The 15,430-nt window shown below is 34.0% G+C and overlaps 1 protein-coding gene across 1 annotated transcript in view; it reads right to left on the bottom strand.

Moving 5' to 3' along the window:
• Window positions 1-7,483, bottom strand: part of LOC111056142 (trehalase) — a 258,221-nt gene extending 250,738 nt beyond the window's left edge. The window contains exon 1 of the mRNA XM_039441525.1: window positions 7,118-7,483. The gene's annotated coding sequence lies outside the window, so the exon portion shown is untranslated. The remainder of the gene's footprint in view (window positions 1-7,117) is intronic.
• Between the last annotated feature and the right edge of the window lie 7,947 nt (window positions 7,484-15,430).

Here is a 15,430-nt window from a genome sequence, read left to right as displayed (position 1 = left end):
CCTGCACTATACGAATGCTAATATATTATGTTCGCATTATTCAGCAACATTACATTTGTATTAATCAATACAAAAATGGATCAGACTAGAGCCTATGTCAACCATAAATTAATCATATCATGCCTAATATTATTATTTTTTGATGGTGTTCACTTGTGAACATTGTAATGGGAAGACATTACATGTTTGAAAGTCTATGGGTGTATAAGTTTGTAATGCTTTATACAAATTCTGCGGTTTAATCTTGTATTATATGAAATTGATTAAAATAAAATTGTGTTATTAGTACGTAAGCTTATAGTGTGTTATAATCTAATGTTTTCGAAAAATAATTATTGTTCTATTATACTTATTCAGAGAAGACTTACAGGAGAACTGACAGTTCGAGACGCAGTTTCAATAATTTTCAGCAACCGTTCTTGTAGGATTTTGTTTCTTTCTATAGGGTTAATGATTTATAATTAATTAAATAGTTCTGATCAATTCCTATTCTTACACTCTATTAGTTTATTATAGTGTTCATATAATGTACCCAATAATTTGATTTGAATGATTTGATTTACTCAATGACTACTACTCATGATTTGTGATATTATTATGATTATGCTTCTGTGCAAGTAGGTCTAAACTAATCAACTTGCATTCAAAAATAAAAGGAACCCAATCTATATTAATAATTTTTTTTTCATTTAAATTTCTTTATATAAAGGAAATGAAGAAATTTTCAACCAAATTTCAATCTAAAAATTGAAGTTTATTTACCTTTCTAAAACCTTACAAGTATAGTTAGTTACTGTTGATGTTTACAATTTTTCCAACATTCAATCTGCTACTTTTGAAAAGTACGGTACCGTAATGTAAGAATTGAGCTTGTGTTTTGTTTCAATAATTGTTGATTCCTCCACAATCAAGTTCAAAAGACTTTAAGAAAGTTCAAAAGATTTTAGAAATATATGAAAAGATTTTATCCAAGAATTTCTATAACATTGGCTTTCAAGCAAAGAATAATATACAGTAACCAGTCTAATTCAGTATAGGTCCAACATTAGCATTCATATCTATGATGAAAATCTCAAAAATAATATTCTTCATAATGAAAAACAGATGTCAGCAAACGTTTTTCCAACTTTTACAACGTAATCTATATATAAAAGCGAAATGGCACTCACTCACTGACTGACTGACTGACTGACTCACTCGCCGAACTAAAAATCTACCGGTCCAAAAACGTTCAAATTTGGTAGGTATGTTTAGTTGGCCCTTTAGAGGCGCACTAGGAACGGATTTGGAAAAATTTCCAAAGATACGCCCAAAATGTGCGTTTAAAACCGACGACATTCGACTGTCGCGCCCCCGTTCAGAGATACTGAATTACTGATTTGTGGTACTACCTTTATGACTTATGACTTATGACTTATGGGTCATACTTATTTATATTAACTTGTCATACGATAAGCCTGATCCTGTACCTTTCCCCCAGCCTTCCTATGCTCCTTCTGCCTCTTTTTCTCTATGCAGCCATGCTTGAGTCCGACATTCTATAGATGGACAGGGAAAGACTGGTCATATGCCATTCCAAATAGATTTTTAGTCCACCCTCTTCTACCTCCTAGTCATGTTAAAGAATAGTTATTTGTGCAACTAGTGCGCAAAGTGACAGTTTGCTGCACCGAAAGAAACGTTTACGCCCGAGCCGTAGGCGAGGGCGGAATGGCTTCTTGAGTGCAGCAGAGGAACTTTGCTCACGTATTTCACATGAGGCGGTCGGAGTCAGCTCTGGTAGCCCATTCCATTAGCCAGGTAAGGGCTAAAAACCAGTGAGGATAGAATCTTAACATTCTATACTCTCTGCTAAAAACAGTACAGTGTGAGAAACGAGAGCGCTAGGAGAGAGAGTGAGTGAGTGAATAGAAGTGCAAATAGAAAGGCATCAACCATTCCTACAAGTTTGCAGATGGCCGTAACCAATCGATTGTTGAAATGTCTGTCTAGTCTAAAACTAGCAACAAGCAAAGAGAACATAATACTTCTTCTATTCTTCTGAATATTCGTTTGTCTCTGCAAAAAGCAACCAAGTCTAGAACTCAAGTCGAAATCACATGCAAACACCTTGGAAACAAGATGACAACCGAAAGTTTCATGGTCCTTTTATATCGCTTGTATTTTGATAATCATTCAGGATATATTACCATTTTTTGCTCAAACATTTTTGGAAAACCTTTCTCTATAATTTTCGATATGTTCAGTTTACCCCTATACACAAATTTTATTCAGTTACTAGCCGTCAGGCTCGCTTCGCTCGCCATATCCGTCTAGCCAGTCGTCCAAAACTCCGTCTCCTGGACCCCCGACTGGATCGTCCAAAAATGAGATCAGCGGGCTCGCTTCGCTCGCCTGCATTTTTATTTGAGCATGCTTCATTCCATCAGAAAGTCGAAGTACTTCCTCGCTCGATTCAATCACCCAAACGCAAAAAAAACGCTAATTTTGGGCATATCTTTGGCGTTATTTCAAATTCCTTATAACACAACATTATTACACCCTAGCTGAGCTTCTATACTAAATTTGAACATTTTCTGTTCATTTGTTCTCGATAAAGCTGAGAAAACGCTAAAAAAAACGCTGGAAAAACGCACATTTTGGGCGTATCTTTGGAAATTTTTCCCTAGGGATTATTTATTTATGCAATATTCTCATAAATAAAATTCCTAGAAATTCGTTGACACATAAAATAAATAAAGACTCTATTACTCTAATTGATAACTGGGTAAAATCTAACATTTTTTCAAAATATCGTTTTAATTTTGTGATTAAGTAATGTACCGTACGCAAAAAATTTTTAGCAGTTGTTTTTGAAATTGTTCATAGAAAACTAATATAATAAAGATGAAATCCGTAATTTTTTTAAATTTCTCATCTGTGGTCTAGGGTTTTTGAAAATAAAGATGAAAGTTCCATATTAAATGTTGCAAAATGTGAGAACATCATTATTTATTTTTCTGAATATATTACTGTATTATTATTATTTTTTTAATCTCAAGTCATTGCTAGCGAACAGACTAATTGTCTATGCTAGCATGCCGTTAGAAATATATAATTGAAAATTAAATAAATTATCATTTCCTCAAATTTTTATGTATGTATTTTAGTTAAGTGCAGCAGCATATACTTATTTTTTTTGGCAAATAAATTATTCAATTCAATTCAAAAATTCTCGATTCATTGAATATAGTTACCTTTATTGTCAGCAATTAATAAAAAAGTGTATGAGCCTGCACTTATAAATAGTAAACTATAATTAGTTACGGAGATAATTCTCCGTAATCGTGTCGGTTGCACGTAGCGACAATTGAATTCAATCATCGTGAAATGATGTAATCATATTGTCGTCCAATTTGTTCCTTGGTTTTCCTGGCATTGCTTTCGTTAGTGATATTATTTTACGGCTTTTTAATAGAAATACGTGCAACCGGGAGCTATTATAATAATCACTATTATAATAATACTATTATATATAATCAGTCAGACGCCTCCAGCAGATTCATGTATATTCTAGATTGTTATATCCTTATGTTTGGAGAGTCAATATTTCCTAGTTAGATCTTCATAGATCTTGTAGCATTTTTTTTAACAATTTCAGTCATAAATCTACACTTGTTGGTGTTAATCTCCTTGTTATATCCTTATGTTAGATCTTCATAAATCGTGGTTGATAATATTTTTGGTGAGAGGTGACACCCGGCCAAATGAAATTTAGGCTTGTGCGCAAGTGATGAGGAGCAAAACATATGTGGCATACAATGACTCATATAGACGACCTGCAGTCTGCAAACAACCGAAAAGTCATTATAGAGTTGATTAGCCTCATACGGTGATCAATCCAACAGGAGTACAATCTCTTATAATATAGTTTGATAGTAGGTACTGTAGATAAAATTTCGGTAACATTCTCTAAAAATTAATGGCCTATGTTTGAACAAACTAAATTATCATACAGTACGAACCAAGCCCATGTAACCAAAACAGTCTTGATTTATATTTTCTATCATATTTCATGCCATAAAACGGAGAATAAGGCCAGTGAAAGCTGTGAGCAATAAATTCAGCACATAACTTACAGAAAATAATTCAAACCATTAACTTAGCAGAATAGTTGGAGCATTTGTCGTTACATATTATGACATTCTGTATGCAAATCAGCATTTAAGCAGAGGCCGAGTAATGTATGTATGCATGCTAGCTGTCTGTAATAAATCCTTTGTAGAGGTAAGTGACTTAAGCTCTAAACTCAACTGGGACAGAACGATTCAATGTAATTTATATATGACTAGTTGGCAACTCACAATAACGGGATAACGGTTCGGTGCAATCAATAAGTCATAAATCGAAATACAGTAGGTATATCACAAATATTGACCTTTTTACTCTAAAACAATAGATTTTAACTCCCTAAATAAAAGGAGAGTAAAGGTGATCCCTAGAGGAAGCAGTCAACATTAAATAAATTAAATAAATCACCCATACATAAGAAAAAACAAGATTCACAACGCTGGAAAATTCAGCATTGTATGCTATTATCTCACTCCCGATTTTGAATAACAATATTGAGGTGTTGATAAAAATGCCTTCAATTTACTGCCAAAAATCAAAAATAAATTGTTATACAATAACACTTCCAAAGTATATAACACAAATAGACTAAAGAAACATGAGTATTATAATTATTATTAAGTCGTCGTGTTATTTGCAAAAGGTTCTATGTGACATTTTTTGTCATTTTGAGTTATGTGTATAATGATGAAGCCTTATGGTACTGGCGAGCTTGGTGTGGCGAGTCCTTAACTTGAGGAAATACGAACCCAAATTTTTTAACTATTTGCGAATGTCGATTTCATCTTTTGATGAGTTGTTGGAGATCGTAAAAGACTTGGCATCAAGTTCTTGTTCTGTTCTTGTAATCAGGACTCGCCATATCCCATATGACACGTCGACTTTTTACTTCTTCTATAAACAATTCTGTGTCAAAATTGTTCATTTCCAATGATAAGGTTGACAACTTTCAGTTCTATTGTTTTAACATTTTTTCCCAAATCATTTTCAAAAATTTCATGCAGTAACCTACTATTGTGTTTGAGACACTTCTGGCGCTATCATAGTTTCACCACTATTCTGTTCCACAGTCCTATCTCTAGCAGTCGTTAACTATATCTATAATAAAGTAAAGAGCTGGCTTATAGGAAGCCAGCAGTTACCAAGCAGTCTCCAAATATTAGAAGATCCAAGAATGTTTGCAAAGAATTTAAAGAAATATCTGATCAAATTATAAGATCTCGTACGGGATAGGAAAATTATGTTTGACGCATCATCACGTCTAAGCTACTGGACTGAAACAAACTTGCAATTTTGCATGTAGACTCTTAATTAACCAAGGATGGTTATGTTATAGGCCTATTTCAATTCTTTAAAATTTCATTACGTTTTCAGTTTGTCAAGTTTCAAAATAGATTCTTGCGGAGCACGGGTTTCTGCTAGTTAAGCATAAAACTAATTTTCCCTTGTACAAATAACACAGTCAACATCCAATACAACCTGATTCGTATTTTTTGTATCTTTTGTGTATAATATAAATGAATCTAAAATTGAAATTAAACATAAGCAAACAGTTGAGTCATCACAACCCAGCTAAGAGGACAAAATTGGAAAGAATGCTGTTTCCACTTGAACCACTATTGGGGGCATATGTATGTATGTATATGTTTATGATAAATGGCATTTGAAAATAAGGTAGATCATAGACGATGCGGGTGGAATGGAATCAAACATTCCAAACAATCTAGTGATTTCTAGAATATATCAATGTATCAATAGCATGAGGATGAGACCAATTATGTTAGCCTAGCCGAGAATTACTGTGTTAATCAAGTCTATTAAATTATTTTACTTGTTTGAATAGAAAAATGTCAAAGTAAAATAATATAAATGTCAAGTAAAATAATATCAATAAATAGGCGAATAAAGATAATTGGATTTATACCAATATAAATCTTCAAATAAAGAATGCATAATATAATGTCTATTTTCCATTTTCTATTTAACATAAGTCTATTGTAACAGTTCTTATTTTCGTGTTTATAAGGAAGGATCGATTAAGTTCTATTGAAAGCAGGGGAAAGTCGGGAAAAGTTGTATTGAGTCATTAATTGCATGCAATTGATAATTCAGCTGACAGCTCATTTGTGATTTGTAATGATATTCTTCTCATGCACTTCCAATTTTATCCAGTAATTTCCTAAAGAAAGTCGAAAAAGTGACAATTTTTTGGTCGACGACCTTAATCTGTAATAATGGTTCGAATAATTTGTGACTAAATTGTATCTATAGCATACATATTTATATTGAGGGCCTATCCTTTTTTTTGTCTGAAAAATGACGAAGGAAACCTTGTAGTCCAACGAACTTGAAAAAGGGTTGTGTATTCAAAATAAGCCATGTGTATTCGAATATGTATTCAAAATTTGAAACTGATTAATCAATTCTTTCAAAAGTTATTGTAGAACATACAAACAAACAAGCAAACACACAGATGGACAAAAATTTCGGACTTGAGTCAAAAGTAAGACCTTACTCGCTAACGCTCGTTCAATTTACAAAAAGCTATTTCATAAAACATTGTAATTTGGCATTGATTTCGTCAGATTTTTACAAAAATTAAAAACCAAAAACCCTATTATACAATGTTATTTTGTCATAATGTGTCCGATAAATTTAATATTTCTGACAAAAAAATGACGAAGTCCAAGTCAGGTGTTTCATAGCAAGCATGTCGAGCAGCACTGAATTAGACATACTAGACCTAAATTAAACAGAATATTGAAAAATACTGAACATTATAGGAACGAAATGAATACTGTTCATAGTTTCATTCTATTTCCTCGAGTTTAATAATGATCAGTTCTACTGTGCAATATGTAGAGTAAAGTTGAACAGTATAGTACAAATACAGATGAACCCAAGACTAGCAAGTTGGCCAACGATTAGAGTTGTCCAGATTTACAAAAAAAAGTAGAAAGAGCAATTGAACAAAATAAACTATTATCTGGCACCGGTACCTACTTACGTTTTGAAGTGTTGACAAAATGTGCTATAAACACGTGATACCGATACACGAGACCGCGACCACGACGCACACGAACACGCACTTCAACTAACCGAGTTTAAGATATAACTGATTGATTATTGTTTGCTGGTCTATCAGCTCATGTGCTCAATTCAAGCAACGAACGATTGTAGATCTGTTGCAAGTTGGAATATTCCGTTGCAAAATTTTGATACACTAAAAATCAATAAGATTCTATTGTAATGAAAAGACCTGTTACAAGTTAAAACTAAACCGTAAAAAAGAAATCAGCCTTTATTACTACTGCGACCGTTTACATTATTCTATAACTGATTGATACACTTCATAAATTGTGCTTATTTTTGTTTTGATTTTTAGTTATTAGGTTCCTCTCCTGTAACAGAGATTTAATAAATATTATCTGTGCACAAGCATATGCTGTCATTATCATTTACATTTTTGTTTTATTAGAAAAAGTTCAATAGAATGCTTACATTTTTATCCAATTCAATTCATTTATTCAATGCTTAGATTGTTTCTTCTGGTAGACCTAAGAATTATTATTTTATTTCTATTCATTCCATAGTTATTATTTGTTTCATCTCATTGATTATTTCGACATTAGGCAATATATCTCAACTAAGAATAGAATTATTTCATTTTCTATGAAAGATCAACATGAAATGACTCAACTTCATGCTGATTTCTAATTCACTTTTATATAGAGCCATTTTTAGTCCTGTTATCGAACTAAATGTGTGGTAATTCATTTCTAATGAAGGAAAATATTGTTTTGTCGCACGAAGTTGATAGCTATACTCAATCGGTATTGCGAGTTGATTATCCATGAGCTGTGTAACATTCTGAGTACATCTCAGTCGTATTTTACCAGAGAACATGAACATTAGGATGAAATGAGTCAAAGCGTGTACAAACTCAATGGTGGACATTTTTAGCATACTATTTAATAAGCTTTAGAAACTCAAAAATGGATAATAAAACATTATATTTGTTTTGTATATAGAAATTGCACATTTTTATTGCAACTGAATTACCGTATCACCCTGTATTTTACCTATTTTAAGTTAATTAATAATCTAAAAAATTCAATAGATATTTCGAATTTTATGACTCACGTTTTACTAATTTCTGATGAATTAATCTTTTATATTAACATATTTTGCACCGTTGGTTACCAAAATTTGTGACCAATATCAGAGCCAATTCACCAATTGACAGCATATGCTTACATTATTAGAATTTTCCAATTTTTGCTGGCTGTAGTTTCAATTTTTTTCATTGTCACTGCCGCCTGTCTCAACGATAAAATGTATTATTATTAGTGTGAAACAATTTTTCCCTTTTCATTTTTATTTCATTTCTTTCTAATAAAATTTCGTAATTTTCCTTTTTTTAATTCTCTAGCAAAATCTGATGTATATTTCTTATTTTCTTATTGCACTTTGTAAGACCTTCGGGTTGACAGGACCCTCAATTGTTTGAGTTGTCAATAAAAATTTAGTATTGTTTTGAATTTGCTCAATTTTAATTTACAGCGCTATTGAATTTCAAATACATTTATTATTATATTGTCTATAGACAAATAAATTTCTATGAAGGACGAACTTTCCATGACTCAATTCGAAGTCCAATTGAATGCCTATTTAATATAGGACTATATATACCCGAATCTATCTTCTCTCTCAAACCAATGCCTTTAAATAGAGGTCTCATGTTTTGTTCATGATTTCAATTGATAATTAAGAATGAATAGAATGCTCTTCTCACAGGAAATATAGTGATCAAAACACCATAATGAGTATAGTACGAATCATAAAATTATTTAGAACAAGAACATTATGAAGATTTTTAATACTGTATTGCATTTTCAATGTTTTTACAGTCTATGTTTGAATGGCAAACATCTATGTGGCAGCAACAATATGGAATTATTCAAGTACTTTATAAAAGACAGTGCTGAATTATTGACTGTCTGCCTTTGTTTTAACCTTGAAGGCCAAAATTGAAGCACTGAATAAACTATTACACTTACTTGAGTATAAAGCACTAGGGAATTAAAAAATATCTTCCCATTGGTATGAAAATTGTTCATAATAAATTTAGACACTACTCACACTAAAAATGTAATGGATGGAATAAAAGTTGAATACAGATTCTGAATGAATAATTACTAAAAATGTAGTAAATTATAAACTGAATATGTCAAAGAGGGACCACATTTCTTGTTACCTAAATTCAAATATTCAGTCCATACCCAATTAAAATATATTTTTCATTACAAATTCATAATCATCAATGTATTGAACGTTTCTGTACATCACGTTACGTTTATTTCAATAAAATAATAAACTAGTTGTAGTTTTTTTTAAATATTTCACATTTATTATAGATTTGAAGTACTTTTTTGATTCATTAGTGAAGATATAATAATAATCAGGAAAAAGTCAAAACAGTATACTGCTTCTGTCTTTGTTTTGAATTAGCAGTTACTTTAATATCCCCTTGAGCACCACTATCAAGCGTCTATTCTGCTCGTATAGTAGGGTCTGACAGAATGGACGCGCGGATTTACAGGTCTGTCGGCGAAAACTGAGCATCTCACTCGGCCTGTATCCATTTCCTAATTCACTCGTATAGTTTATCCCGCATAAGCCCACAGTGAAGGATAGACTCAAAACAAGACAAAAACAAGACATAATTGATTAGAATGACAATTTATGGAGGCGGGGGAAGGAATTTATAGAATTAGGGGGCGGGGATGGCCACCCCTGCCATAAGAGACAATGCTGGTAACAAAAATTTAGCGCGTCTAAATGTTCAATTCCTAAGTGACGACTCTAGCCACGCTATATTGGCTGATATAGCATCTATAGTCGACATAAATATAGACTAAACAATAATTTACAGTCAGTCAGTTTGGCTGCGAAAACACGTTAATCACACACCTCCAAATAGTCACCAACATATATATGTGCATTCACCGTGAGGTGTGGAGCGCAAGCACTGTCAAGTGTCATAGAGGAGTTTAGTCTTAGTCCAGGCGCTGGCTTACATTGAGCATACATGAGAGAGGCAGAGAATTTGACTTCGGATTATTGTTGGGGGGTCTTGAGTGTAGGGCCTATATGAAACTCGATGTCGTCACGTCCCAGGGTGGTCGACAGATTGGGGGAGGGGGGTAAGTTGTAAAAAACGCGCGCTTATAAAATCGCCTGTCCTGCAGTTACTATTCATAGTGCAGCTTTGGATTTTTTCTCAATATTATGTACACATAACTGGCTTTCAATGTGATCCTCTACATTTTTGCTAAAAACCGCATAGTTTTTCCGTAAAAAATAAAATATCTCGAAAAATGTCTTTTTTTATTACGTCTCGAATATTTAAGTCGTTAGCCGACTTAAAGGAAAAGGTTCTCAATAAACGTTGTAGGCCGTTTCTTCCTGAATCCAATGATATATATAGTTTGGGGGTTACGATCTTAGATGCGGTGGTGGGAGGGGGATAAGTAGCACTGTTACGCTGCGGCGCGGTCCTCCCCCATGATTAATGCGCTTATTGGCCTGTCTATCGCATCGCTCCTACTAGTCTATGCATTCAAATTATGCATTTCAGGAACGCTATCTTATGTATTTTCGGTCGCTGAACACGATTTTTCAACTCTCAAGCCTCAATAATTGATAATTCACATAATAATATACAAATTATGGTCAAAAATACAAATTTCATCTCATTCTGCAAGGAAACTGAGAAATGACTGTTTGAAATAAACGAAATTTGGGTTTCAAGAAATATATTAAGATAGAATAATGATAATATTTATATGTGTTTATGTTTTATTGTTTTTATTTCAAATTAATTTATTGTGATGCGTTGCAGGCTAAATTATTAATTACACACTGGCCACGCTTACTTGATATAGTGGTCAGTTAATTTTCAAGAAATATTTGTGGAATTCTTAGTTCTTTATGGTGAAAATGGAATTTATCATTCATTCATTATCATAATGTTTAGTATGAAAATGTTAATTTTTCGTGAATCTTCAGTTTGTCGTGAACTTTCGAGAAATCATAATTATACAATATTATAATAGATATGTGTCAAATCAAAATGAAATGAAAATTTAAATATTCATTCAAATTATTTCTAACAGTATTATTATAATGGCATTTCACTAACTTTTGATTGATTCATCCATTATGGTATCCCCGTTCAGACTGTTTTGAAATGATAACAAGTTAGTCAGTATCAAATTTTGGGAATAGAATAGTTTTGGGGCCATGCCTGTTATTTTTTTCCCAAACATATTTATATGATTCGTAATTATTATCCACAAATGAATGAATGAATGAATGTATTCCTGCACGTAGCCATCGTATGGATTATTCCTTTATAGATTCTTGCATGTCACATTAATAAATCTTCGCCACAGATTTAGAAATCAAGTATCGATGGTTTGGTGAGCAAATTATTGGAGTGATTCTTTTACTCTGCTGCTTCTAGTATGTTCACTACCTTTGTTAGAATTTAGACCATAGACATGAAAAACTATGTCCACCTGTACCACTCCATCTTCATTGAGAATTTTCATAATTCTTCTCATCACAAAGTTTCCATGATCTTGCAGCGTATTGGAAGTTTTGAAAAGTGAAGTAGGAGTTGAATTCAGGAGTGCCATGTCATCATTATGCGAATTTGTCAACGATATTTAGGGATTTAGTCAAATCCACAACTAGTTTCACTTACAATTTCATGGGCCAAGTGAGATTAAGCGTTTTTTTTTTAATATCCATCAGATTGATGTTGACAGGGATTGCGGTTATTGTGGAAATGCATGCTGCACTAAAACATCAATGCTGATTTTTCTTTAAACAGCTACCTAGTAAAAATACAGAGATAGGATCTTTTTGTTCCAGAATGAACTAAGACTAGGATTTTTTGTCTGATTGCATCGTGGAGAATGACAGAACTCTGTTTCTTTTTATAGGTGAGAATACACTTTTACAATTTACCACAACTATGTTCCGATAAAAATCGTTGGAGACCGAATAACTATTTCTTTCTGCATTCAAAAAAGAATCACACACTTCTTCACTTACTTCCAGATCATTGATAACATTATGCAGACTCTGTTGTCCATCAGAGTCTTAAAGAAGAATGTAATGTTCTCGTGAGAAGGTTATGCTTCTGGAAATCATTCTCATCTCTCATTATTCTTGTTTTACTTCCTTCGATGACTTTCTTCACAATCATCAGTGATATCCATAATGATGTCAACATACTTGAACAGAATATCTTTAATGGAAGATTTATTTATATAGTAGCAGCCATTTTAGGAAAACCTTGGAAGAACTAGGTATTTCAATCACTCACCTAAGAGTTTTAGATGATCGAATGAGGGTTCGCTCCAAAGCATGATCGGTTGTCACATTATTAAATTTTCAAGGTTTTCTTATGACAGAGAGTCAATGTATTGACTTTATAGAGTTAATGTTTCATTATTGATATATATATATATATTATATATATATATATATATATATATATATATATATATATATCAAAGATATATATATATATGTCAAAAGCCCATATATATATATATATATATATAATATATATATATATATATATATATATACAAAAAGCCCATAATAAAAAAATACATTTTTCGAGATATTTTATTTTTTACGAAAAAACTATGCGGTTTATAGCAAAAATGTAGAGGACCACATTGAAAGCCAGTTATGTGTACATAATATTGAGAAAAAAATCAAAGCTGCACTATGAATAGTAACTGCAGGACAGGCGATTTTATAAGCGCGCGTTTTTTACAACTTACCCCCCTCCACAAATCTGTCGACCACCCTGGGACGTGACGACATCGAGTTTCATATACACTAAAGACCCCCTAACAATAATCCGAAGTCAAATTCTCTGCCTCTCTCATGTATGCTCAATGTAAGCCAGCGCCTGGACTATCTAGTCATCACAGACATGGGCACTGCTACAGTGCCGGCTGTACGTGGACCGGTTAAGGCCTGGATGTATACTTCAACTTGTCTACATGCCTGGAAGAGACAGGGGGGATGCAATTCAACATGCTATGATGCTACTTCCAGAGACGGAGGCGTTACCTATAAATTCCACAGTCTGGGATATTTCTGGAGTAGCCAGCTACTTCCTGGGTGTATCCTGTTTCCCACAGTCTGGCCCCCACTGGAAAACCCCGAAACTCGGACCGAGGCTTCACTGTACCCTGATACTCCCAGAAACCGAGAATCAACCAGAAGACCGCCCATAGTCTGGAGCCTGCACCTGACCGCACACGCATAGGCCAGACTACTCCCAGGGACGGAGTCACAGTGGGTGCTATAGTTCACCCTGGTTGGCGGCTTCTCCCTTCACCATGATAACCAACAACCCTTGGTCGGAGCGATCCAATACTCCCTGGAACTGGGCCAGACTCTGAAGGGTTCAAGATCCCAATTGATTCCCACCAGGGGTCACTGGAGTCATCTCTTACGAATTGGACCTTCAAAGACCGTATAGTTGGGGCCTGATTTGAGCGTCACCATTTGAAAACACATGATGTGTCACCGAGTGACCTTATGTCCTTTACGTCTGAACTTAGGGTAAGATCACATTGGATGTGTATATGTGCAAGTGAGAGACAAAATCTGGGAAGAGCAATAGGAACACACACAGAACGTGTGCACTTGCTGGTTGAGTTCAGTGTGAGCAGCTATAGACATGTCACAACGTGTTTCAATGGTTCTATCCAGATTTCGTTTCTCGGCTCATGCATGATCTGACGTGCACTTGCACATACATTCATCCAATGTCCCTAATGAATGCCAGAATTCTTGGTTTGATCTGAAAAATACTTATGGAATAAATTTCAATAATTACCTTTTATTTATGTTAAGAATGCATCAGGTATTAGGTAGCCTAATGCATCTGAGCAATTTGAACGAATAACAGGGACACAAGGAAGAAAATTTGTGTTGCCTTAGTTATCTATTGATATGTTGCAACCATATAAATCATCATTTTGAGTGTTCAATAAGTCATTGTGGAGAATATTGTCCTAATAACTTCAATCACCATCTATAGACTTACCTGAGCCCATCCTCCAATCAGGGGAAATGTGGGACTATTAAAAGAGAATTGGCATTGGTTTGAGAGTACCTATCAAAACATTTTATACACAAATAGGCCTATTGAGGAAGAACTAACTTAACCCTGGAATGGTAAGCATTCGTAAATATTACTACCTGCTACAATTAGAGTGCTACAACTTTTTGTCTGTCAAGTTGGCAAATGTGCCCAGCCAGCTAATCGTTCTATTGCACAGCCTTGGGTCAGTGACATTTCGCCAGTCGTGTAGTGTGTTTTGTTTGTGAGATATTATATACCAGTAGTGATATTTACGAATGCTTATGGATAGTGTTACTTTTTGTGAACTTTCTGATAATTGATTTCATCACTTTTTACGTTCGTGTTGTGATTTTTTGTGGATTAACTATTGAATTTAGATTATATTTTATTATAGTTTTATGGTGTAAATAGTTTGCAAATACTATGGCTCTCAGTTCCTCTGAGATTGACAGGCTGCTGGACATTCCAACAATCGACAGTGACAGCTCTGTAGATCACGGTTCAAGTGACAGTGAAGTGGATGGGATTTTATCTAATTCTGGCTCTGACAGCTTTGAACCATCTTCTCAATCATCATCAGATGATGATTATGAAGAGAAAGTACCTAAACCCAGAAAGATCAAACGAGTTGGGAAAAAGCGTAGTATCAGTGAGCTATTGAAATCAATGAACAGTAAAGGAAAAACCTCTCATGACTTGCCTTCACCATCTCAAGACTCTTCTTCATCTCATCAAAATCTCAATATTCCACCACAAGACCCAGACACTGTTATTCTATTGAACTCAAACTTGCTCTCACCAGCACAATCTCAACCCTCTTCTTCATATCCAAATCTGAATATTCTACCACACGACATGGAAATTGATACTGTGCTGAACCCAGATGTACCTCTCTCAGCTCAAGCCTCTTCTTCATCTTCTCATCTGAATCTTGAAGCTCCACCTCAAAACCTGGAAACTGACATTCTACAACTGAGTCCTCAGAGCTCTCAGTCTAGGACAACCAGAGTGATCAAAGGGAAAAATGGCTACTGCTGGACAAAAGAACCCAGAGCTTCAGTATCAAGAACCCGTGCTAAAAACATTGTTTATGTGGCCCCCAAGGTGAAAGGGACTGCTAATAATGCCATAACA

The sequence above is a fragment of the Nilaparvata lugens genome, chromosome X, assembly GCF_014356525.2.
Source record: "Nilaparvata lugens isolate BPH chromosome X, ASM1435652v1, whole genome shotgun sequence".
NCBI classification, from domain to species: domain Eukaryota; kingdom Metazoa; phylum Arthropoda; class Insecta; order Hemiptera; family Delphacidae; genus Nilaparvata; species Nilaparvata lugens.
This window is presented reverse-complemented; position numbering and strand designations above follow the sequence as displayed.